Source organism: Equus asinus, chromosome 29, assembly GCF_041296235.1.
Source record: "Equus asinus isolate D_3611 breed Donkey chromosome 29, EquAss-T2T_v2, whole genome shotgun sequence".
Lineage (NCBI taxonomy): Eukaryota > Metazoa > Chordata > Mammalia > Perissodactyla > Equidae > Equus > Equus asinus.
This window is the reverse complement of record NC_091818.1, coordinates 41656562-41683279: the sequence shown is the minus strand read 5'-3', so window position 1 is coordinate 41683279 and position 26718 is coordinate 41656562.

Sequence of the window (26718 nt, the reverse complement as noted above, 5' to 3'; positions counted from 1 at the left end):
ACTTTCTAGTTCATTATATGAGGCCAGCATTACCTTGATACAAAGCCAAACAAAGATACTATGAGAAAATGAACTAAAGACAAATATTCCCTATGATTTGAGAACTAAAAATTCTCAAAAAAAAAAATTAGAAACTGAACTCAGCAGCATACTAAAAATTTTACACCATGACCAAGTGGGATTCATTCCTGGAATGTAACGATTGTTTAACATATAAAAATTGTTAAATGCAATATACCACATTAATAGGATTTAAGAAAATGACATGATCATCTCAGTTGATGTGGAAAAAGCATTTCACAAAACAATACCGTTTCATGAGAAAAAAAATCAACAAACTAGAAAGAGAATCTTCCTCAATGAAGCACACATGAAAAAGCCACAAGTAACATCACACAGGGAAAAAAATATTTCCCCTTAAGATGAGTAATATGAAAAATTTAGCCTCTCCTGCCACTCATAGTCTGCATAGTGTTGCAAGTTCCTATTATAGTAATAAGACAAGAAAAAGAAATTATATGCATCCAAAATGGAAATTAAAATGTAAAATCATCTCTGTTCCAAGATGCATGATCTTATATGTAGAAAACCCTAAAGATCAAATGAGAAACTGTTGGAACTAATAGATAATCTCAGCAAAGGTGCACAATACAAAAGCAATGCAGAAAAATCAATTACATTTCTATACACGAACAAAGAGCAATCTGAAAATGCAATTTATAAAAACAATTCCCTTTATAACAGCATGAAAATGAATAAAATACTTTGGAATAACAACTAATGGGGCAAAAGACATGTACAATAAAAATACTAAAAGCTGTTTAAAGAAATTAAAGAAGACCAGATATACAGAAAGACAATCACTTTCATAACTGAAAGACTTGATATTAAGATGGCAATACTAACCAAAGTGATTTACACATCTAAGGGATTCCTTACATACCCCAACAGCCTGGTGTAGGCCCTCTCTTCTCACAGTAGATCTGCTGTAAGCACATATGATGACCCTACTGAAAACCACCAGGTTAGAAATTCCAAGGATTATTCACAATCAGTGAGCGGGTTGTCTAGATTTTGGTGGACCCAGTACTTAGCTCAAATTGGGGATGTTCAGGACTTGCCCCATGGTCTCAATAATAGAGATCACAAATTGTTGACGCTGAGATCAAGAATGTAGTAGTTGGAAAAATGTCTACTCATATCCACTGCCCATTTTTTGATCAGGCTGTTTGTTTTTTTGTTGTTCAGTTGTGTGAGTTTATGTATTATGGAGATTAACCCCCTGTTGGATATATGATTTGCAAATATTTTCTTCAAATTGGTGAGTTGCCTTTTTGTTTTGATCCTAGTTTTCTTTGTGTTGCAGAAGCTCTTTAGTCTGATGAAGTCCCACTTGTTTATTTTTTCTTTGTTTCCCTTGTCTGAGAAGACATGGCATTTCGAAGTCAAAGAGTATATTACCTGTATTATCTTCCAGGAGTTTTATGGTTTCAGGACTTATCTTCAAGTCTTTGATACATTTTGAGTTTGTTTTTGTGTATGGTGTGAGATAATGGTCTACTTTCATTCTTTTGCAAGTGGTTGTTCAGATTTCCCAAAACCGTTTATTGAAGAGATAATCTCTTTTTTTTTTTCCGAGGAAGATTAGCCCTGAGCTAACTACTGCTAGTCCTCCTCTTTTTGCTGAGGAAGCCTGGTCCTGAGCTAACATCTGTGCCCATCTTCCTCTACTTTATATGTGGGACACCTGTCACAGCACGGCATGCCAAGCAGTGCCATGTCTGCACCTGGGATGCAAACCAGCGAACCCCGGGCAGCCGGGAAGCGGACTGTGCGAACTTAACCGCTGCGCCACTGGGCCAGCCCCATGAAGAGATAATCTTTGCTGCATTGTATGTTCTTGGCACCTTTGTTGAAGATTAGCTGTTCATGAATGTGCAGTTTTATTGCTGGGCTCTCAGTTCTGTTCCATTGATCTGTGTGCCTTTTTTTGTATCAGTACCATGCTGTTTTGACTGCTATGGCTTTGTAGTACATTTTGAAGTCAGGGATTGTGATACCTCCAGTTTTGTTCTTTTTTCTCAGGCTTACTTTAGCTATTTGGGGTTTTTGGTTGCCCCTTATGAATTTTAAGATTCTCTGTTCTATTTCTGTGAGGGATGTCATAGGGATTCTGGTTGGGATTGCATTGAATCTGTAGACTGCTTTGGGTAGTATAGACATTTTAACTATATTTATTCTTCTGATCCATGTGCATGGAATCTCTTTCTATTTCTTTATGTCATCATCTATTTATTTCAATAATGTCTTATAGTTTTCATTGTATAAGTCCTTTAGCTCCTTGGTTAAATTTATTCCCAGATATTTTATTCTTTTTGTTGCGATTGTAATTGGGATTGCATTCACAGTGATGTAAAGTATTATCAACTCAATAAAAAAAAAAGGAAAACAGAAGATTTCAACTTGATGCAATGTATGCATATTTTAAAACCCTGATTCAAATCATCTCTGAAATAATAAGATAAAATATAACAAAAAACATTATAATATTTATGAAACAACTAAAAATTTGAACACTCAAAATAAAAAAGGGAGGCCGCCCCGTGGCTGAGTGGTTAAGTTTGCAAGCTCCGCTTCGGCAGCTCAGTGTTTCGCCAGTTCAAATCCTGGACATCAACATGGCACCACTAATCAGGCCATGCTGAGGTGGCATCCCACATGCCACAACTAGAAGGACTCACAACTAAAAATACACAACTATGTACCAGGGGGCTTTGGGGAGAAAAAGGAAAAAAATAAAATCTTAAATAAAAAGAAGAAGAATACGGTAGTTGCAATTCCACAGCCTGACCTTCCCTTGAGCCCCTCTGATTTTGGATGTTATTTGAATTTCACCTTCTGAATTTTCTTCCTTAGTCATCCTTCTGATTTTTCAACTCAGCTGCCATCTGTCCCACTGACGCTACTCATTCAAATGGCATGAATTCTTTCAGAATGTTGTTAAATTTTAATATCCAGACACATTCAAGGAGAATTATTATACATTCAAGCAGCAGTTTGGGGTTACTTGTTTCTCCTTTTTAAGGAGTTCAATATCCTCCAATGCAATCAGCTAATATTTAACCATAATCCTCTTCTAACCTTTGTTCCAGTCACACTGCATTCTGAGTATGAGTTTCTGAATAAGTGTAGGAAGGAAGCACTGGTTGGCATGAGGTCCTAGTGTGGTGAACACTGTACTTATTATAGTGTTGAAATATATATATTGGATGTGTCTGGATTAATATTAAAATTATTTCTGCTTTACTCCTTCACAGATCTGAGTCATAGTCAGTTTTCCATGATTTGGGAAGCGATGGTCATTGTTCTTTTAGTTAATTTCTGAAAAGAAACAAAGATCAAAGTTTCTAATCTCTTTATTTTATGTGGAATTATAGTGTGGGTAGAGCAGAATTCCTCCTAGCTTGCAATATTGACAAGTGAGTTTCCAATATTAAACATAGACAAGAAGATATTTCAGGACCGCCTTATAAATAATGAATGTCAGTTAACTACGTGCAAGACTTAGAGCAGAAAAATATTAGTGATAATTTCTAATAGAATAGAATAGGTAGAACTTCTGATTACAGCTTTAATGAAGATGAAGAAATAAGTTCAGTTTCCTGAACTACAGCTTCTTAAAGACAACAGATGTGGCTTTGGGGGGACTACTGGTGAGCTTCTCTGTCATTCTCATTGTCAACGCCAAGGTCAGAGACAGACAGCTTACACCAACTAAGCAATCACACCCACCCCCCTCCTACATCTCAGTGCTATGAAATCTTGTTCTGAATTGGTAAGTTTTGGACTCATCCCAATCAGTGCTTCTTCTGTGGTCATTCAGAAACTAATACTCAGAATGCAGTGTGACCTAGACAGTGATTAGAACCTGCAATGGTCAGAAAATAGTCCATTGCATCAGCGATGTTAAATTGCTCAAAAAGGAAAAACATGGAATGCCTTATAAAACATGCCTGGTAGGCGTTATTGGATTTTTCCAAAGAAAAACCATACATTACTCAGTCTTTAAAAAAGACTTCTCAAATACCAGTTTACAAAATAGCCACAGTCAGCCCACCTCTGAATCTTTTATAAAAGGGCCCAGGCTAGACATTCCCCTATGAATTCAATGACCAGTTAGAAACCCCTAGCTTCCCAAGGTGCCCTGGAGAAACTGGCTACTCCATAAGGGCTCGTGCTTGACCATTCTGGGTTAATGGAGTTGTTGGGGATTCAAACTTTCCCCAGTTTATACAATCAGTGTGAACAAGAAAACTGTATGTCAAGAGAACTAAGGATTTATCAGTCATAAGCCCCTTGAGAGCAGGTTGGAACTATAAATAAAGAATGCTCATGTTCCCAGTCAATAATTGGTTTATTTTCTCCTCACTCATTCCCTACCAGAGAATTCTCAGTGCACAGAGAACAGCAAATATTTGCTCAGAAGAGAAAATATTGACATGGCTTAAAAAATAAATAAAATAATTTCCCAGCAGCCCTTGTCCCTCGGAAATGACCTATTTTGTTTAATGAATTTTCTCGGGGGAGACTGGAGTCATGTGTTGTTCTGTGGAAACAAAAGGAGTGCCGTTTATCTTGACAGAGGCTTATAGCTGTGGAACGTGGGGCTGAGGGGCTCTGCGGGCCAAATGTAAGACTGTATTGGTTTGGAAAAGGCAGGCAATGATAGAGGCTGTGTGAGAGGAGGGATGGAAGGGAGGGAGGGTGGAGATGATAGCATGTGAGGCACTGTCATTGCCCTGGGAGGAACGTTGGGGAAAAACAGTAATGTTTAAAGAGATACTTATGGAGTTTGAATTATGATGTTTGATGAAATTCACACCCTATGAATTTGAAGTAAAATACACTTCACTCACTATTGTTTTATGAATTAGGTTCTGTCTGAGGAACAAAGTGTCTCTTGAATGTGGCCTCAAGATGAGTGAAGGAGAACCTGAGGCTCTTTTGGGGATCACCACCTCTACAGCGTCATTTTTATTATAACATCTCCCAATACTATCATGAAACCTTTAGAATCCACACGGCTCCTGCTCTCAGGGGATGACTCAGCAGTTTCCACAGATTGTGAAACTCCTGCCTAGATGCATAGTGCAGGGAGGTGTAGAGTTAGTGATTAACTTGTATGGCTTTTTCAGTTAGAATACAACCACGTCAAGAAAGCCTACCTCTAATTGGCTTAAGCCCCACAGAAATGTGTTACCCCATAACAAGAATTCCAGAGGAAGGGCTAGCCATGGTTCTATCACGGGAGGGCCAGATCTTCTCTGATGTTCTCTTGGCTTTTCCTTCTTCTGTGTATTGGCATCCTCCTAGGGCTGGATGAAGACAGGGCAGCAATTTCACAACACATATCAATAGGGCATATCCACTTAAAGGAGAGGGGCCGCTTGCTTTAAGAAGTGAGGGAAACTGTCTTAGAAGCCCCCTGCACAGTTCCTCTCATGTGTCACTGGCTAGGAATGGGACACAGTCCTCTTCCCACGGTGATTACATGTCCAGGGCAATGGAGTTAACAAGAGTGACCTAAACAAACCATTTGTAGTACAATGGGTGCTCGGAAGGCAAATACCTTGACCACTGAAATCATAGTGAGAATCTGATGGACTTTAGATTAGATGTTTCAAATCTTGGTCACACTTAGAACCACTTGGTGAGCTTTTAAAACATAGGGGATCAGATTCAAACAAAAACTTCCACATTAATAAAAGCAGAGCCCTTCTCTTCTTTCTAGAAACATTTGCCCTGTATGATTGGTACAATGACAGACTAAGACCTGAAATAGCCAGGAGACCTCACCCAGCAACAAATCTGTTTAAAGAAGAAATTCAGAGAATGAGTGGAGTCTGATTTAATTTCAATTTAATTTATTACCTAACCTAATTTGAATATGTAAACTTCAATGGGAATTGAAAGGATGAAAAGGGGAAAAAGAGACTCAGTGATTGCCATTCAGGATGAATCAAGAAACTTATGGATTGAGGTGTAGTAGAAACCACAGAGAAAGAGAGCTGACTGGAGTGGAATGTGTTAAACCAGATTTCACAGATGAAGCAATTCTAAGGAGTAAACAAAATGGAGTAATTACTTTTGGTAGTATAGGTTGAAGTAGAAACACTCCAGAGTTGAGGGATGTTGAAACACTGAGAAGCTTGAGTTGTCTGTGTGAACAAGGATCATGTCAAGATATCCTGGAAAGGAATTACAAGCAATGACCTTGAAGAGTATGAACTGAGAAGTGGATAAGATAATAGGGTCAGAAGACATCAGCCTTAAAAGAACAGTTATCTATTTCTTTCTATCTAAGGAATTTAATATCCCCACTGCAATGGGATATTATCTAACCATTGTCTATTCTAACCTTTGCTCTGGTCACACTGCATTCTGAGTACTAGATTCCAATCTAATCGTGACTTTTCAGTCTTCATTTTACTTGTCCTCGTAGTAGCATCTGACTCTTTTCTTTGAAATGGTTCCTACATTTGCTTTACAAAATGACAATCTCCCACTTTCCCTTTTATCTTTCCAGCCCTCGTTCTCAGCCTCCTTTGCTTGATCCTCTACTTTTTTTTAACAGTTTATTATTGAAGGGGCCCATTATGACTCTTCTCTGTCCACACTCGCCCATCTAATCTGTCTGATCATCCACCTCTGTGCCTTTAAAATGACAAGTGTATTCTGACAAATCCCAAATATGTATCTTTGGCCTGGACCTCTCCTCTCCCTCTAGACATGTCTACCCCTCTGTCTACACAGCATCTTCATCGTGATACCTAACAGGCATCTCAAACGCACATGTCTAAAATTAAACTCATCATCTTTCCACAGAAATTTGCTCCTCCCCATCGTCTCCATCTCAGCACATGGCAACTCTTTCCTTCCAATTCCTCATCTCAGAATATCTGGTGTCAACTTTGACTCCTTTTTTTTTCCTTTGCCCATATATCCAATATGTTATAAAGCCTTCTTGAATCTCCTTTTAAAACAGATCCATATTCTAACAACTTCTGACCACCTTGTCTGCTCAGACCATGGTCGATCCAACATCATCACTCACTTTTGTAGGGAAATCTAACAGAGGAGTCTTTTACCTTTTATATTCTCAATGTAACATCCAGAGTGATTCCATTTAAAACATGCCAGGTCATGTAGTTACTCTTCAATCATTCTCCATTTCTCCCTGGACAAAAGTTGAAGCCATGTCAAAAGCCTGCATGACATAATCCCTCATTGTGGATATGACCATATCTTCTACTACGACCTCCCTCGCTCTTGAAATGTCACCTGCATGTGCCTACTTTCTGTCACTTAGATATTATAGGAGCACACTTTCTTCTTGGCCTTAGAATTTTCTGTTCCATGTTCAGGAATACTCTCCCACACATCCACAAAACTCACTCTCTTGTCTCATTCAAATTTTTGCTCGTATCACCTTCTCTGTGAAGTGTTTTCAACCATCCTATTTAAAATAGCACCTAACACTCCTATTGCCAATGACTACTTCTTTTCCTGCCTGCTTAATTTTTCTCCATATCCATGTCAATCCTCATGAAGGATCTAAGATTTTAATCTGACTTACAAACTAGCCAATTACTTTGCCACAGTTTCATGAGTGCTGGTAGAAGTCATGAAAATTGTGGGTCACAAAAAAAGGGCTGTTTATGACTCACAACAATAGCTGTAGCCAAAGTGACAGCATTTGTTCCAGCTTTATTGAAATATAGTTAGCATGAAACATTGTGTAATTTTAAGAGTTACAATGTGATGGTTTCATACAAGGATATGTTGTGAAAGTATTTCCCACAATAAGGTTTGCTATGCTTGGTCCTTGACCCCACGTTTCTACAGTGTGAAGTGAAGGGGCCCACAGGATGCCCAAGATTACATGTTGACTTAGAGGAGGAAAACTGGGTGTAGGGAACTTGGATGGACTATAGCAGGCACTGAGCATCCCTGCCCTTTCTCTGGAGGGACGTATTTTCTTTATATTGCCAGAGAGTGGGCATGTCTTCCATATCTATGGAGGGAGCATTCTAAGGCTGTTTGCTGGACATACTTCTTGAAAAAGTAGTGTGCAATGCAGGATAGACAGTGCCTCTGCTTATCAGGCATACAGAAATGTGAGACTGCAGAATTATCTCCCAATGGGCATTTACCCATTTCTAATAGCTCAGTACTCCTTATTTCCTTTTTGGTCTTCCTCCTCCACTAGCCTGAAAACTCAAAACATTTCTTATTTTCATTTAATTCTTGTCTAGTTTCTTTATTGATAAAACAGTGTCAGGCATAAAAATCATGCACAATAAAGTTTTTGCTGAATTAGTGAATGCATGGCCAAATATACAGGAACTAATCAAAATGCAAAAACAGAAGCAGATGATTAAGAAATTAAATAAATAAGATCCACTGACTTACAACAAGCAAAATGTAACATGGGAATTTTTAATAATATTTGATAGCTTGGGAAAATATTCATATGCTAAGTAAAAAAAGTATAAAATCTGCGCCTTCCATTTCTTCAGAGGGATCTACTATCTCTACATTCCAAGGATGTTTGCTGGACAAACTTCTAGAAAAAATAGTGTGGACTGCATGGTAGTCAGTGCCTCTGCTTCTCATGGTACAGAAATGTGAGCCTGGATCATATATTATCTCTATTTTTAACTTCTTTTTTTTTTTTTTTTTTAAAGATTTTATTTTTTCCTTTTTCTCCCCAAAGCCCCCCAATACATAGTTGTATATTCTTCGTTGTGGGTCCTTCTAGCTGCGGCATGTGGGACGCTGCCTCAGCGTGGTCTGATGAGCAGTGCCATGTCCGTGCCCAGGACTCGAACCAACAAAACACTGGGCCGCCTGCAGCGGAGCGCACAGACTTAACCACTCGGCCACGGGGCCAGCCCCTAACTTCTTGAGGAATCTCCATACTGTTTTCCATAGTGGCTGCACCAGTGGGCCTTCCCAGCAGCAGTGTATGAGGGTTTCTTTTTCTCCACAACCTCTCCCACTTTTGTCATTTTTTTGTCTTGTTAATTATAACCATTCGGACTAGTGTAAGGTGATATCTCATTGTCGTTTTGATTTGCATTTCCCTAATAATTAGTGACTTTTCTTTGGAAAAGAGTTCATTTCATCTACCTATATTTTGATCAAGTGGTTTGTTTTTGGTTGTTGAGTTGTAAGAGTTCTTTACATATTTTTGAAATTAAACACTTGTCAGATACATGATTTGCAAATATTTTCATTAGACTATTGGTTTTGAGCACAATATAGTCTATACAGAAACTAAAAAGTAATAACGTACACCTGAAATTACACAGTTTTACACACCATTATGACCTGAAGAAAACAATAACGTTTTTGAAAGGAAAAAACAAAGAAATGAGAGACTGTGTGGAGTTATCTCCCGACAGGAACTTACCTTTCACAACAGCTGAGTACTCCTCATCTCTTCCATCTTCTTCTTCCTCCACTAGACTTTAAACTCAAGACACTTTATTTAATTCTTGTCTCCTTCATTTATTGTAAAACAATCTCTCGCACACGAAGGATGTTCAATAAAGTTTGCTGCCGAATGAATCAATGTCAAAATATACAAGAATTTTTCAACACGACAAAACATAGGCAGATGATTAAGAAGTTAAATAAATTAGCACATTCACTGCTTTATGACAAGCAGAATATAATATTGGAATTTTTAATGATATTTGATAGCTTGTGAGAATACTTATTTTAAGCAAAAAGAAAGTATACAAACTGTATGTTGAAGATTATTTCAATTTTTAAATAAACACACACCCTACATTTCCCAGGAAAGGCATTATGGAAAATGCACCAAAAGTTTAACATTCTTTTTTTATTATTATTATTTTATTGAGGTCATACTGGTTTACAACATTGTGTAATTTCAGGTGTACATTTTTATATATCATTTTCTGTGTAGACTGCATCATGCTCACTATGAAATTAACTACTTGTTAGTCTTTTCTTTCTGTTCCTTAGGCTCCATAATTTCTATATATTTTTGATATTATTGTTTTATACTTATATGATTTACTTTATTTCCTTTAGTTCTTTGTCAATGTTTTCTTTTAGCAATTTCATCATACATATGACAGTTGTTTTAAAGCTGTCTACTAAGTCCAAAGCCTGTGCTTGTTTAGGAACAGTTTCTGTGAGTTTATTTTCCTCTTTTTAATGGATTGTGATTACTTGTCTTTTTTGTATGTTGTGTGTGTCTGTGTGTTTATTTTTGTTTAAATTATTTTATTGAGATCATAAAGGTTTATAACCATGGTATGAGTCTAAGGATGTATCCATTTCTTCTAGGTTATCCAATTTTTGGCCATACAGTTTTTCACAGTATTCTCTTATAATCCTTTATATTTCTGTGGTATCCATTCTGATTTCTCCTTTTTCACTTCTAATTTTATGTATTTGAGGCTTCTCTTCTTTTCTTAGTGAATCTGGGTTAGGAGTTGTCAGTTTTGTTTATCTTCTCCAAGAACGAGCTCTTGGTTTCACTGATCCTTTCTATTGTTTTTTTCAGTCTCTATTTCATTTATTTCTGCTCTAATTTTTATCATTTCCCTCCTAATGCTGACTCTGGGCCCTATTTGTTCTTCTATTTCTAGTTCTGTTAGGTGTAGTTTAAGATTACTTATTTGAGAATTTTATTGTTTGTTGAGATAAGGCTGTATTACTGTAAATTTCCCACCTAGAATTGCTTTTGCTGCATCCCGTGAGTTGGTATATTGTGTTTTTGCTGTCATTTGTATTCAGGTATTTTTAAAATTCTCCTTTGATTTCTTTGTTGATCCAATGGTTGTTCAGCAGCATGTTGTTTAGTCTCCATGTATTTGTGACTTTGCCAGCTTTTTTCTTGTAGTTGATTTCTAGTTTCACAGCAGAGAGGTCAGAAAAGATGCTTGATATTATTTCAACCTTCTTAAATTATGGAAGCTTGCCTTTTTTCCAAACATATGGTCTATCTTTGAGAATGTTCCATATGCACTTGAGAAGAAATTACATTCTGCCGTTTTGGGATGGAACATTCTCTCTATATATCTATTAAGTCCACATGATCGAGTGTTTCATTGAAATCCATTATTTCTTCATTGAATTTCTGTCTGGATGATCCATGCATTAAAGTAAGTGGAATGTTGAGGTCCCCTACTATTATTGTGTTGCTGTTAATATCTCCTTTAAGGTCTATTAAAAGGGACTTTGTATACTTTGGTGCTTCTGTGTGAGGTGCATATATATTCATAAGTGTTGTGCCCCATTGGTGGAAAGCCCCTTTTATCATTTTTGCTGCCTTTCTCATCTCTGATTGTCTTTTTAATCTTGAAGTCTGCTTTATCTGATATAAGTACAGCAACACCTGCTTTCTTTTGCTTGTCGTTTGCTTGCAGTGCTGTCTTCCATCCTTTCCTTATGAGCCTATGTTTGTCTTTAGAGCTGAGATGTGTTTCCTGGAGGCAACATATTGTTGGGTCTTCTTTTTTAATACATCCAGCCACTCTGTGTCTTTTGATTGGAGAATTCAACCCATTTACTTTTAGAGTGAGTATTGATATATGAGAGTTAATACTGCCATTCCGTCTCTTGTTTTACAGGTTTTCTACATTTCTATTGTTTCTTTTCCCTGGCATATCTGACTGCCATTTCAGTTAGATTTTTTTGGTGATAGTTTTCCCAGTTTTGTCTTTATTTACTATTTATGGATTTGCTCTGAATTTTTGTTTAGTGGTTATCATGAAGTTTGAATTAAAGATCTCTTGTATGAGGTAGTCCCTTTTTCGATAGACTCTTACCTCCATTAGCCTAAGTAGATTCCATCCCTTCCCTCTTCCTCTATTGAATTATCGTTGTCACAAGTTTTTCTGTTTTGTGTTGTGAGTTTGTGACTAAGTTGAAGTATTTACAGTTACTTTTGATGCTTTCCTTCCTTTTATCTTCTATGTTATAAGTAACTCTTTGTTAATCTGTTCTGATAGAGACCTGCAATGTTCTGATTTTGTCTGCCTCTTTATCTTCTTGCTCAAAGCTTTGTAAACCTTTGCTTTCATGTTTTAGGAGTAGGGCTTCCTTCACCATTTCTTGTAAGCAAGTCTGGTGGTGATGAACTCCCTCGGTGTTTATTTATATGGGAAAGCTTTAATTTCTCTGTCCTGTCTGAGGGATAGCTTGCTGGATAGAGTATTCTTGGGTGAAAGTTTTTGCCTTTCAGTATTTGGAATATATCATTCCTTTGTCTCCTAGCCCTTAAGGTTTCTGCCAAGAAATCCACTGAAAGTCTGATAGGGGTTCCTTTGTAGATTATTTTCTTTTGCCTTCCCACGTTTAATATCTTTTCCTTGTCATTAACTTTTGCCAATTTTACTATTTTATGATTTGGAAATGGTCTTTTTCCATTGACATAATTAGGAGTTCTATTGGCTTCATGTAATTGTAAGTCCAATTTCTTCCCCTGTCTTGGGAAGTTCTCAGCCATTATTTCTTTGAACACACTCTCTGCTCTTTTTTCTCTGGAATACCTATAGTCAGTATGTTGCTTTTCCTAACTGAGTCTGATATTTATCAAAGAATGTCTTCATTGTCTTAAAATCTTAGTTCTCTCTCTTCCTCCATCTGAAGCATTTAGAGACTTCTATTTTATCGGTCACTTATTCTCTTCTCCTTAAGGGCAGCTCTATTTTTTATGTTTTCTAAATTATTTTTTATTTCCTTATTTGTGTTCTTCACAACCAGAATTTATGAATACTTTTTTAAGGGTTTCAATTTATTCAGTGAAGTATTCCTTCTGCTCATTAGTTTTATTCATGAGCTCATTGAACTGTCTTTCTGAGTTTTCTTGTAACTCATTGAGTTTTGTTGTGATAACTATTTTAAATTCTCTGTCATTTAAATTGTAAATTTCTGTGACTTGAGGATTGGTGTCTGGAGACTTGTCATTTTCCTTCTTCTCTCAAGTGTTACTGTAGATCTTTGTGGTGTATGATGAATTGATCCTTTGCTGGAACATTTGTGATAATATCAGGTCACAGATTCCACCTTCTGCAGCTGGAGGGAGCATGGTTTTTTTCTTTTTTCTTGCCCTGCCCTTTCTGCTGAAAGTTGTGCCCATAGAGCTTCTCTGTGTTTGTGTGCGCTGGCCACAGCTTTCCAGTGAATCACTCTCATGCAAGCAGCAGGTCAGCTGAGATGTTTTGCTAGGCAGGAGAGCTACTTTCTTTCATGTGAGTGCCAGCACTGCTTTCATGGGTCATTCAGCTTAGGTACTGTGCTGGAGGGATAGGGCTCAATCTTGTGGGCTGAGCTGCCACCACTCAGTGGGGGACATTCTAATCAGGGAACTGCCACACCTGATGGGCACTCCTGTGGGCAAGGCTACCACTCTGAAAGCATTCACACACTGGCCTGGCTTCCCTCCCTCTTCGTACAGTCACATCAGCCACTGTTTGAGGAACTGTGACCAGTATCACTGCCACCAGTGAGGGAGAGGGGTGTGCTTACCTAGTTCCACTGCTTCCCAGGGCTCCTGTCCACCCACCTTCTGATGTGTTGCTGCATGGAACTCCCAAGCATCCTGTTGTGCTGTGTAGGGAATCCCTTTATGGCTAATGAATGTCCATTTAGCTGTATTTAGAGACAAGTGCCCCAGGGAAAAATTCACTCTGATGCTGATATCACTCCTCTCCAGAATTTTTAAATGAGCTAATTACAAGTTATTTTTATTCTCTTTCTTTTCCTTTTTATTTTTCAAGTTTTCTGTATTTTGTATGTATTATTTTAATAACCAGGAAGAGCAAACATCCTCATTTTGAAGTTCTTATGATTTCACAAAATGAAAAAAAAAATGAAGAGGCAAAAAAGAAAGGCCAACAGCCTGCATTAGAATCTCTGCTTTGAATCACCACCATGAAGAACAGAATTCCTCTCCACACTGTTAGAAGCAGGAAATTCTGGAAAGTTCATGGTGGATAGCTTGTGGTCAATATCCTTCAGAATATGAATAATAAAGATGATCAGCTATGCTGAAAGAGAAGGAGGGGAGGCATATTAACGTATTACTTGTGCCTTCACATTGTCAAAGGGACAGTTTCTCTGAGCATGTTTTCAGGACGGCTGAAAATTAGTTTTTAAATCACATCCCTCTTTCTATTCCCACACACATAAGTGCAGGCTCCCTTTCTGTGTGCAAATTCCACCTGCATGCCCAATTCCCCAACATTACCATGTAATATAAAAGCCAAAGTGACATGTAGTTTGATTTAGATTACAATTTATATTTATTTAGAAGTAAGAACTATGGTTAAATTGTTGTAAACATTTCACCGCAGGTGTAACTTTTGTTCCTTGCCAATGAGAATGATCACAGTAAGGATTTTGCGGCTCTTTTTAATGCATCCATTCAACAAGCCTGTACAGAGCTCCCTCAACAGTCCAGGGCCCTCCATTAAGGAACTTGTAATGTATTGAGGAGACAACATGTATATATACATAACCATACAAACAAAACGTGATCACTGTTATTTGACTTTATAACTTTTGAGAATACTTGGTATTCAATAAATAGCATTTACTCTTGTTTTCCTTTATCTTCATCTTCTTCTTTCCTTTTTAAATTCCTCTTTTTTCATTTCAGTTCCATTCGAGTGCATTCTGAGCAGTTCTGTAAGCTAGGAGCTCTGAGGTTGGCACAGGGCCATAGAGATGAGGGAGACTAGGCATTCACAGCCTAAGGAAGGAGATCATAGATTTACACTTAAAAACCTTAGAGAATAAAAAACTTCTTTCTCAAAATGATTATACAGTTTTACAAACAAGAAGGAGAATTTTGAGATCTTTCTGTTGGAATTAAACATTTATTCTATAACTCAAATTTTATTCACCTTATCTCTAAACTCCCTTTTAAACTTCTCAGTTCAATGAGTCTTCTCTTTCTTCATCCTGAGTTGCTCCTGAAGGACCTGAACAACTGGCATAGTATGTTAGTGTAGAAGTCAAAGTGAAAAGAGGTGGAGGCTTCCAGGGGATAGTCTCCTGATGGACAAAGGACACCTTGGAGGAAGACTTGGGAAAGTCAGAGGATCTCACCTTGGTGTGTGGCACTGGGCACACATCAGTCAGTAACTTTTGTGTCAATTAAGTTAGTGATCCTTTATAATTCTGTTTGGTGAGATCACAGGGCTGAGGATATGGAAGTTGTGATGGGAAAAATGGACAATCTAGAGATAAAGTTGGAAGAAATGGATGGCATCTTGGGACAGGAAAACATTAAGGAGAATTGCCACTGGATACTTAGGAAAGTAAGTGGAAGCAGGGCCAGTGTATGACTTTCACAGAAGCTATGCACATTTGACTTCCTGGGCCCTCACCTTCAGTAAATATTACAATTTACTCTTGTGGTAGGATAAAAATGAATATCATTCAGGATGGGTCAATTCTTACATAGTCATTATGAATAAAATCATGTTTCTCCTGATTTTAAAAAGAATTTAGATGAAACATTTTACAGGCTTCTGAAAGTATAATGAGTCCTAGTCATTGTACCTTATGTGTCGAATGGGTAAGTCTGCCCTGTGTGGAAGCTCATCAAACACAGAGACTAAGGGTAAAGAAGTAGAGAATTCTCTATGATGCAAACACTGGCATGTTCTTATTTTCTTGAGCTAGCAGTTTATAACATTAGGTAAGTTTCAGACATTCATCATTATATTTCCATTTCTGTGTAAACTACATCATGCTCACCACCCAAAGACTAATTACCACCTGTCACCATATACGTGTGCCGTTTTACCCCTTTTGGCTTGTACCCTTCCCTTTCCCCTCTGGGAACCCACAATCTAATCTCTATATCTATGTGTTTCTTTTCTGTTGTGGTTATCATTTTTATCTTTAGTTATGAATGAAATTTTACGGTAGTTACCTTTCTTAATCTGACTTGTTTTGCTTAGCATAATACCCTCAGGGCCCATCTATGTCGTCACAGATGGCAAGATTTCATCTCTTTATGGCTGAATAGTACTCCACTCTATATTTATACCACATCTTCTTTATCCATTCATCCATTGATCATTATAGTGTTCTGCTCACATTTTTATGCTTGAACATTTCCATAATAAAATTTAAAACTTAACATAATAAAAGGTATTCTTCATCAATAGGGTTGCTGACAGAGATTCACTCTGATTTTCTTACTGCCAGTTTGGGTCCCTATGGGATCCAGGACACTGTAGGCAACTACAACAATGTCATTGGACTTGCAGAACTCCAGCAGTTTGCTCTGGTTGAGGTAAGGGTGACATTCCACCTGTAAGTTACCGAGACGAAAATGAAATTTATATTCTATATTTTTCAGGTTGGTACTTTTTCCCATGCAAGTTCTGAAACACCGTCAAATGGTGTTGGTTTTCAGAAATGATAAAATAATTTTATTTTTATTTTTTAATTAGTGTGTAAAATGACTAAAGACTCACACACCCAGGTTGTGGCCTCTAAATGCCATTTCCTACTGAAAGAAATCAAGATTCCATAGAACAATGACTGATTCCATTTCTGGTCAAAAAAGCTTCAAACTGAGCCTAGAAGATCGTGCACTCTAGAAAATGAAGAAGACAGGAAAGATGATGAGTCATGCCAAAGGACTCAGAGTTCAATGGAAGAGACAATACATAGTGGCAATTTGATAATCAATAAGAATAGTTACTACACTGCATGGGAAAACATCATATTTGTTATAATTCATGAATTTTGCAATGACATGTATGTATGATCAGGTCCTAGCTGTAACCTCTAATTTACAGGGGAACAAAGACAGAGTATCACGTCAAACTGTATCACAGGGATCAATGAGTAACATCAATTGTTTGGGAAAAATTAAAGGAAAAAAAGCTTAGCTTCTTTCACAAATCACTTGAAAGAGAGAGAGAGAGAAGAAGGAGGAGGGGGAGGGAAAAAGGGAGTGACATGCTCTAACCTATTTTGAAATATTTTCTACAAATAGATTTCCAGAACACAAATAAATAAGACACAGATTAAAAATATTTGGATAGTTTCTTTTGTAATTTTCAAACTGTATTGCAAAAAAGCTATATATTGTTACAATATCACATTGTTTGAAAATTAGCAGGATTGGGTGTTATTTAATTTTTTTCTTTTATTTATGATTTCTCCATTGCCTCACTTATCACTTCTTTGCTTTGCTCTCTGACTTCTTCTCTCACCTCTCTGTAACTGCTCGTGCAAGGTTTCCGCGAAGTCCATGTCATTAAATCCAAGAAGTCTTCCCTATTTGGATGGATTGTTCCTCTGCAGGATCCACCCTGCGGCTCACAGAATCATTTCATCCCTCTTCTTCAGCTTTCATGACACCACTCTGTCCTCATTTTCTCTCTCTCTGTCTGGCATCTTCTCTTCAATCTCCTACTCAGTGCCTCTTTCCCTGATCCTTAAATGCCGACTTTCTTATCCTCTTCCTATTCATTCTATTAACTTTCCCAGGAGAACAAATCCACTTCTGTGAGTTTAATTACCATCCATGGAGGAAAAACTTCAAAATCTGTACCTTTCGCAAAGACAGATTTCCTGAGCTCCAGACAAAAATTAGCAAAAGAGGCAGCCCAAATTTTAGTATCCCCTTCATACAGGATCTCAGTCCTTGGAGAACCCAGGAGAAGAGGCCTGTAAGTGAATCAGTTAGTGCCTAGAACCACAGGTGAAATCTGATAGAATCAAGTAGCCCACCATCTTCTAATCCAACAAGTAAGGAAAGAACCTTGGATCCATTCCTTCTTTGTCTTTAGGAGACCGTCTTCTGAATTCAAGTTGCAGGGAAGATCCACGCGAAGCTAACGTCTGCCTCAATCTTCTCCCGGTTTTCCTCTTTTTCACCCTCACATCCCGCACACATAATTCTGCATGGCTGTCAGATGTACGTTCCCCTGATTCTTCTATGTGAGCTGCTGCCACAGCATTGCTCCTGACAGACGAGTGGTCTGGTTCTGAGCTTGGGTGCTGAACTCAGGCCACCATTGTGGAGCATGCCAAACTGCAACCCCTAGGTCATCAGGGCTTTCTGCTGAATTTCTTTTCCCTTAACTGCCTGCACTTTTTGGGTTGGTTTTCATCTTCAGCCTGCGTTTGGCCTTGAGAGCCTGAATCCTGATGTGCGGACCTTGACTTCCTGGGAAAAACAGCTCACTCATATACTAAAGAGGAACAGGAAGACCTCATTAGTTTTAAATGACAGTTGATGATGCTGAGAATGAACAGCTGTGATTAGCAAAGTTTTTCTCAAAGTTTTGGCTCAAGGGAAGCTTTTTCCTCCTTTGTTTTCAGTTTCAAGGGTGTCACGCCCATTGTCCCAAGGGGCTCCTCATTTCACCAAGGGAGCAGAAAGAGGGGGAACATCCACCTCTCACATGGTCAGGGTGGGTGGCCGAGCATACGAAAGTCATCCTCCTGGACTGTGGCCCTGTCTGAAGGAGTTATTTCCGTTTAACCCAGGAGGCTCTGTGTCTGGACCCAGCTGTCCATGCGGAATGTCTCTTATACGTGGCAGGGAGGAATCTGAGTCCTCAGGCCACTAACTAGGGCCCAGGACCTCAGTCTGCAACATAGTCCAGTAGGCTTAAATATCTGTTTTTCTGAAGTGTCTCCCATGTGCACCTCGTGACAGCCATTTGGCCTGAAAATCCCTGGGTGGCCCTTATTGCCATCCTTTGTCCATAAACTCCAGGAGGCCTAGTGCTTGGTAGACAGGACCTCACTGAACATTCAGAACCTGGGATGAGGGAGGAGTCCAGCTGGGCAGCATGTGTGTCAATCACAAAGCCTGCTGTTTCAGTCCCCCCACAGGAAGGAAGTGGACGCTCTAGTAATTTGTGAAATTTTTGTGGCAGAATCAACAAGAAGGATATGTGTTTTATCCAAAAATGAAGCAGCCCAGGCGATGCTGTACATGTTATATAGTCAAGATGTTCTAAGCAACAAAAGTTGCTTGGTGGTCTCAGGAATTGTTCAAATGTCAGATTGATGAGGATCAAGTCCCCTGCCCTACATACCAATCTATATCATATCCTTGGAAGGGTAGGACGTCCTGGCCTGACTGACCTGATTCCTATCGAAAGGTATAGGACCACCCAATAACAAGACCCCACCTGCACTGATACCATTTTAACTATGTTTTTCATGATATTTCCTTTGTCTTGTAAAGAAATAACTCATATAACTATGCTTTATAAATTTAGCCCTTCCCTCAAACCATTGCAACACTTCACTGCCCATGGATCCTGTCCCCATTCTGCAGCTCTTTACTGCCCATGGGTCCTGTCCCCACGCTACTCCATGCTATTCTCTGAATAAAAGAGCACTACTGCCGGACCTTGAGAATCCAAGAAATCTTTCTTTTGACTCCTCGGCTCGCTGAGCCTTCATCATTTTTTCTGGTGGCCCGTATGGGGTTCATGCTTCATCCACTTGTGAGCTTAAGTTCTAGTAAGTGTCCTTTTCTTCCTTGTGCCTTCCTCTTTTTCAAGGATGGATCTAAATTCACTTCTCCATCAGAAACCTTCCTAGACAGCTGTGTGAATCCATGTTTGCTGCCCATGGTTACTCTATGGGGCAAATCACGGCATTCAGCCCAAAGAGAATCAGTACCTTAAGCCTGAGGGTGATGAAGAATGAATTAATCCACTCCTTCTTAATCCTATCTCTGATATATAAATTTTACATGTGCAGAAATTGACCACTTATGTCATTGGGATGGTCGCCAATCTCCAAGACTCCATGGCAGGTTTCTTTTCCTAAGGTTGGATTGAGATCTCTCCCTATGGATCCTGACTACATTCTGAACCATAGGAAAGTCCCAATCAGGATTCTGGTTCAAGGAAAGTACCAAACTCTAACCTTTGGTTGAGTATGGGAACCCCTTCTTGGGAGAATTGCTCCAGGATGCAATTGGATAGAACGTCCCCCAGACCAGTGGAAAATTCTTCACAGTTTTTCTCTATTCTTTTATCTCTGGGACCGTTCACCAGTCACCTATTACTACCAGGCATAATAGGGAAGATATACAAGGAATGTAATGCAGGGGGATGCCCCCATCACTCCTTGCTAGAGGAACCCCACAGGTGGAATGATGGGTAGGAAGCTGTCCTAGGCTCAGGAGAGATTTTCAAGGTAATGAAGCCTTTTCTTTCATCTCTCTTAGAGTTACAGTGGCCATTTTGGTCTCCTTTTGAGCTTTGCAACTGGGAAACAAAGATATCTTTAAAGAGTCAATGGCTCCACCCCTGGGAGCCCCCACTTTGGGTCCTGGGCCTGATCACCTAGGCAACCCTAAGTGGGGTGCCCTCTCTTGGTGGTTGACATTGAATATTTTAGGCACCTACGCACCTACTGAGTCAGTTATGAGGATAGGAGACCTGTGATTTATTCTGTGAACTGTCCTGCTGGAGTTGTGTGCTCCGGTACAAGAACTGTGGTGTAACCCTTATTTTGATAACCCTCAGGAAGAGACCCTGAAGGTGAGACCTGATCTTTTCTTTTCCTTTCTGGTCTGCTTTGTTCATCACCGCCTTTGTTGTCACCAAGTCGAGGTTAAGTTCAGGCTGAACCTGAGCAGAACATGGACCTTCTGTAAAATTGAAAGCTTGAAAACCTTTTGCCAAGGACTTCACTCTCAACCATGGCACTGGGAGCCCCTGCCCCCAGCCAGCTCTAGGCCTTTGCTTCCTGCTTCCCTTGCTCACTCAGGGACTAAGTGCCCAGGCTGAGTGGGACTTGACTAGATCTTATAACTATATTGATGCCTGTAGTCAGGCACTAAACCCTTTCTCTGGCTTGCTATCAGTTGGACACCAGCTTTATAAGCATGGGGAACACCCCAAGCATCCCCAAAGACTCATTGCTTAGGTGCATTTTAACTAATTGGAATTGCTTTCAATTGGATGGGTTATGACCTGGAAACTCCATCTGGGAGAAAACTTAAGGAGTTTCTCTGTGCCTTTATGATGCAGTTGGACAGGTGAATCAACCTATGATGTCATCTGAGTTAGAACCCGGTTTCTGAGAAATCAAGAGCAACTGTCCTTGGAAAATCTTTGTAAGCCTGGAAAAGCAGCTCTAGAGATGGTTCAGGTTCCACCCCTTTCCCTCATCTCAAAGAGCTTGCAAGTCCTCTGGGGGCTATCTAGTCCATTGCTAATTCCTAAGACTGAGGGGAAAAAAGAGAGAAAAATGAAAAAAAAAATGGCCATAAGCATGCCCTTGGCAAAAAATCTAGCAACTTGAGTATCTTCTCCACAGATATTAGTAAAAGGTTCAAAACAAAATTTGTATTCATAACTGGTGAGCTTTGTATTACTGTACCTGATTCATGGCAGTAATTTTAAAACAATAGCTATGGAGAGTTGGTGTATGTGTGTCTATATGTATGCTCCATGTGTGTAGTATTTTACCTCTGGATGGTATGGCCAAAGTCAAGAGCTCTGTTTAATTGGCTTAAATTAAGTGCTTACATAAATTCTAAATGAAGTAGAAATTAACCCAATGTCTTTCAAGTTACCATGATCTGAATTAACCTTTGGTAAATGAAACCTTGTTTAAGTTTGTTGGTTTGATTGAAATAGGCATGTTGTCAGAGCTGTCGGTATTTGGATATGATTCAGGCATGCAGCCTGGGTTTACTAGTCAAATAAGCTCACATTGTTTGTTAGAAATTCATCAGCAAAATAATAGCTTTAAATGATGGCTAATTTTGTCTAATAGGTCTCATGAAGTTTTCGTGGGTAATCTGAACATAATGGTTGGAAACAAATGCTTTAGATAGATGAAAATGGGTAAGAGTTTTTTCATAGAATAATTGTTTCATGGTCTGTATACTTGGGAAAAAACAGCTTCCAGTTCTTTTTGGTAACAATCTTGAGTTTTGCCAAGTTAAGTTAAATGATAAAAAAATCTGTTGAGTATCTGGGTCATTTTTGGATAGGATAGAACACTGAAACATTATTTCTAAATGTATCTAAATTACCTACTTTTGGCTTATTATTGCAGAGAAGCTAAAGATGTTTGGGCCTATTACTGTAAAATGGTGTGTTTCTAGAAATTATGAAAGGTGTTTAGAATGCTGATATAAAAGACAATTCGTAATTGCTTACCTTTTTAGTGTTTACTAGGGTCTGTTAAGAGTTAAGAATTCTAATCAGTATATGTAATGAAAGCTAATGGAAATTAATAAGGAAACAGCTCTATATAAGGAAGTTAAAATGTATGTTTTCAGTAAAGAGGGTATAAAGAATGGAAGTGATTTTGTTTGTTGGGTTAAGAAAGACAAATTTATCCTAAAGTACTAGAAGGGAAGAAAGAAAGCATGGGACAAATTCTGAATGTAAAAAGAAAGTTGTAGAAGTTTGTGAAGGAAAAATTTTGAAAGGAGTTTTATGCCTGGTCAAGTTGGCTAAGATTAAAGTAAATCCAATTAAGTACATGAGTTTTAATGAAAAAGAATAAGCTGGTGCAGAAATTAAAATTTGATTTTTCTCTCAAAGGATAATTTTCTTGAACTTTTGGCCTGCTCTAACTCTACCCAAAAGACAAAAAATCTATGTCTTGCTAAAATAATTTCCTATGTTCAGAAAGAAAGAGGTCTCTCTTAAGATTTTTTGACTGTTTCCACTGCTCTTGACTGTTTCTGTTGTCATTTTGAATATATACTTGAGTATTGTTTCGCAGTGAGAGTTGTTGCCTTTTTAAAGAAGTGTTTTAAAATCTTTTGCTGTTTTGACAAGCTTCTCCCTCAAAATAGTATTTGAATCCAGAATGAAGGCTTTCTTTTAACCTGGCAGAAGGAAGAAAAATTTCTCAGAGGATTTTCAGAGGGCTCCTGAGACTTCTCAAAGAAATTTGTTCTCTGTTCCTATGAGGTGGAAAATACAAAACTAATTAGGCTTATTTGGTCTATTAAATTACATGGGAAGTATTGTCAAATAAGTGATGATAAACTCTTAGGTGGTGTTACGTGGGTGAATGCTGTTGATATAAATGTTTAAGAATTATATAACATTCCTAAAATTCTGATCTGTCCTGGTTATCAACCATCATTTTTGCTATTATCTTGAAGGTTGTATGTCACAGAAGTAGCCAAGTTTCTTTGTCAATTGCCCTTTGGAGTCTTGTCATTTGCAGATAGTTGCTGTTTCACTCTGATGCTTTTTGATTTTGCAAATATGTTTCATCTTCAGAGAAACTCATGAAAAATTTCTAACAGGATTCTAAACTACAGGTTTCTGATAAACTTTCAGATTGTAAAACTGAACTGGGTGAGAAATTACAGAATTCTAACAGAGAAACAGATAAGCTCATAAATCTGCCAACAGAAGATTAAGCTCAAGAATCAATTATACAGAACTGTGTCAACTGATGTGGATGATTATAATTTTTTATGACTTTTGTTTGAAATATTGCTGATTTTTGGTGTATTGTTTTGTTTTCTCATATCAAGGAAGTCTTTTTCTCTTTTCTCTTATGCTATCTATGACTTACAGCAATTTAGTGAAATTATACCTTTATGAACAGAACTGAAACATTTATCTTTTTCTCCCTACCTAATCCCTCCAGAATTTGGAAACTCTTTCTAAGTGAGTATGGTTATTTTGTGGCAATATAGTTACTTGCATAAGTTCAATAAGAATTTGTTTTCCTTCTAACAGGACACATTGGTTATATTACCAAGGCTTTGACTGGATTATCATATTTGAGAGAAACATGCAGGCTCAGATATGATAAAACAGCTTTTCAGGAACAAAGATAGGACTTGAATAAAGCCACTTGGAAATATTGGCCTGGTACCTTGTTTACAGAGATTCCAGCAATCTTACCTGGTAAGTAAGGAAGTCGCTTATCTGGCAGGTGCGAGGAACCTCAAAATATTTTGGGGGAATCTCGAGAAGAGAGGAGTCCACCCAAATCTGTAGGTACTGCAGGCAAAATCTGATGGCAAGTCTTTGGCTTGGCTCTTCTGGCATTGAGAGGTCTTTAAAGTTCAATCTGAGATTCCTCATAAGAAATTACAGCAAAGCAGACTTAAGAGTCTATATGATCAATTGCTATTCTTGCTGCACTTATGTAAATAATTGGACCAAGTTTTACTGAAACTACCCAGGACCCATTCTGTCTTCCACTGGTATGATCATCTTGCCTCAATTTTACTTCCCCAATTAGGAATCAAAAGTGTCATCTGGCACATGGAAGCCCTAAACAAATTTCCTATGTGATATGAGTTACCAAATTAAATCCATGTCTGACCCTACCCCATTCCTAAATGATTGGTTGGACTCCTGGTCAAGCCCAGGTCTCTGGATGACTATCGAAACTTTATTGATTGGGTAATCATAGTGCTTGTATTTCTTATAATTTGTTATCTATTTCATTGTTTGTCTTACACATGTCAATAAAGTTTCACCTCCTGGGCCACTTCTCATCAAATGATTCTCTCATCTCCAGAGGATCTGTATACCTTGCCGGTCTTGGACTCCACATGTGCAGCCTTCCGGTCCACTGAACTTCCTGCCTGTTCCCCTTTAGCCCCAATTATGGACAACTTTATGACCTTGTACAGCCAGAAGTAGTTACAGAAGATTGGCCATTGTCCGCATCCCCAAAAGATTACAGACCAAATGGTTCAGGGGCATTTTATGATGAGGGTCAAGTCTGCCCCAGGGAGAGAAATCCAAGGTGTCCTGCCCCACATACCAATTTATATCATTCTCTGGGAAGAATAGGACATCCTGACCTGATATGACCTGATTCCTATCCAAAGTTATAGGACCACCCAATAACTAGACTATGCCTGCACTGATACCATTTTAATGATTTTGTTCATGATCTTTCCTTTGTCTTGTAAAGAAATAACTCACATACCTATGCTTTATAAATTTAACCCTACCCTCAACTCATTGCACCTCTTCACTGTCCATGGGTCCTGTTCCCATGCTGCAGCTCTTTACTGCCCATGGGTCCTGTCCTCATGCTACTCCATGCTGTTCTCTGAATAATAGAGCACTACTGCTAGACCTTGAGAGTCCACAAAATCTTTCTTTCAACTCCTTGGCTCGCCGAACCTGTATCCAGATGACCACATAAAATTAACCAAGGAATCTGACATATTTGGCAAGTCCTTCAATCTTGTGATGGGCAATGGCTCAGCCTCTGTTTTTTAAACAGCTTGTTAGAGGCTTAAGATGTTGGGTAACCTGTTCTAAAGCAAGTCCCCACAAAAAGTTATTGTCTACGTAATAAGAAAATGAGGTATTATTTAACTGTTTCAGTCCTAGAGCAAAGGTTGTGTGACAGCAGGCTACTGAGGTGCCTACAGGAGGCTGAGAGAACATTGAATGAGTGTTGTCATACGTAACAGCAAACCAGATACAGGTATCGAGTAAAACATTGTAGCCAAGTCAATGCCAGCAAGGTTGTCACCTGGAGTCCTTTGTATGTCCTTGATGACATCAATTATAACTGCCAGGGCAACTATATTTAACTTACAATAGTCAGCTGAGAATCATCACTCAATTTTGTCTGCCTTTAGAACTGGTCATAGAAGGCTATTAAATGGAGAATTATTGTTTGAATTATAATATTTCCAACCAAAAGATCTTTAATAATGGGACATAGTTCATTCAAACCTTGTCTCAGATGTGATTGGACAGATTTAACAATTTCTCCTGGCAGACTCAATCCCACAGGCTACCATTGTGTGTGTCCCCAAAGAAAAGTCAGTAATTTGATCTCATTCCAGGTGAGAACATTTGAAAGTTTCCATTGGTTCTGAGGGGAACACAAAAGTGACCTGTGAAAAAGAAACAGAGTCTGTAGACAGCCATTATCTTCCGGTCAGAAGAAGAAAGCCAGCAAAGGAAGGAGTGAGGAAGCATGCAGTTGCCTTCCCACATATTTCTGCAGGTAGGAAAGTTCTTGAAAGAGACAAATTTTACGCCTGAGGTGACTGAATCCCTGAGTGTGCTGAGTAAATGTGAATTGGCCTGATTTGGCTTTCTACTATGGAGCACAAGGGGAGACTCATGAAGAAGGGCCAGGAAGAAGGATCCAAAATTGGAAGCTATAGGTAAAAGGCATGGAACTGAAGCTTCAAAGCAGTTATAAGGTGTGAGGTCTAAATATTTGTAATTAAGCTTAACAATTGAATGCAAATACCAAAAACCTTTAGAGGCAAAATTATTTTTACTGGAAAAATAACACTGATTAATCTGTATTACCTGGAAGTCATCAGAATATATTGTCATCATTGGCTTTGTTAGACAAAGATAAACCAAGTAGGTTCTAAAAGTAATCACTAATTTAAATAAAAATTCACATCTGTTGTTTCCTGTCTCTTGTTTCTCGCGTTGATTGAGGTTTTCTTTTTTCTCAAATAATTTATTTTTCATAAATTAATATTTTGAACTAGTTCTTTCTCCTATCTGCCATTTCTTTTTTGCTTAGTTTTCTTCTCTTTTCATAAATGTTTCTCCATTCTTAATTTCTTTGAATGCGCTACACCAAATTATTTTCATGTAATGCTCAAATTACTCTACTATTGTATTTCTTCTTGTGTTGTTTTTTTTCCCACTTGTTAGGTCTGTTGGTTCTTTTTCACAG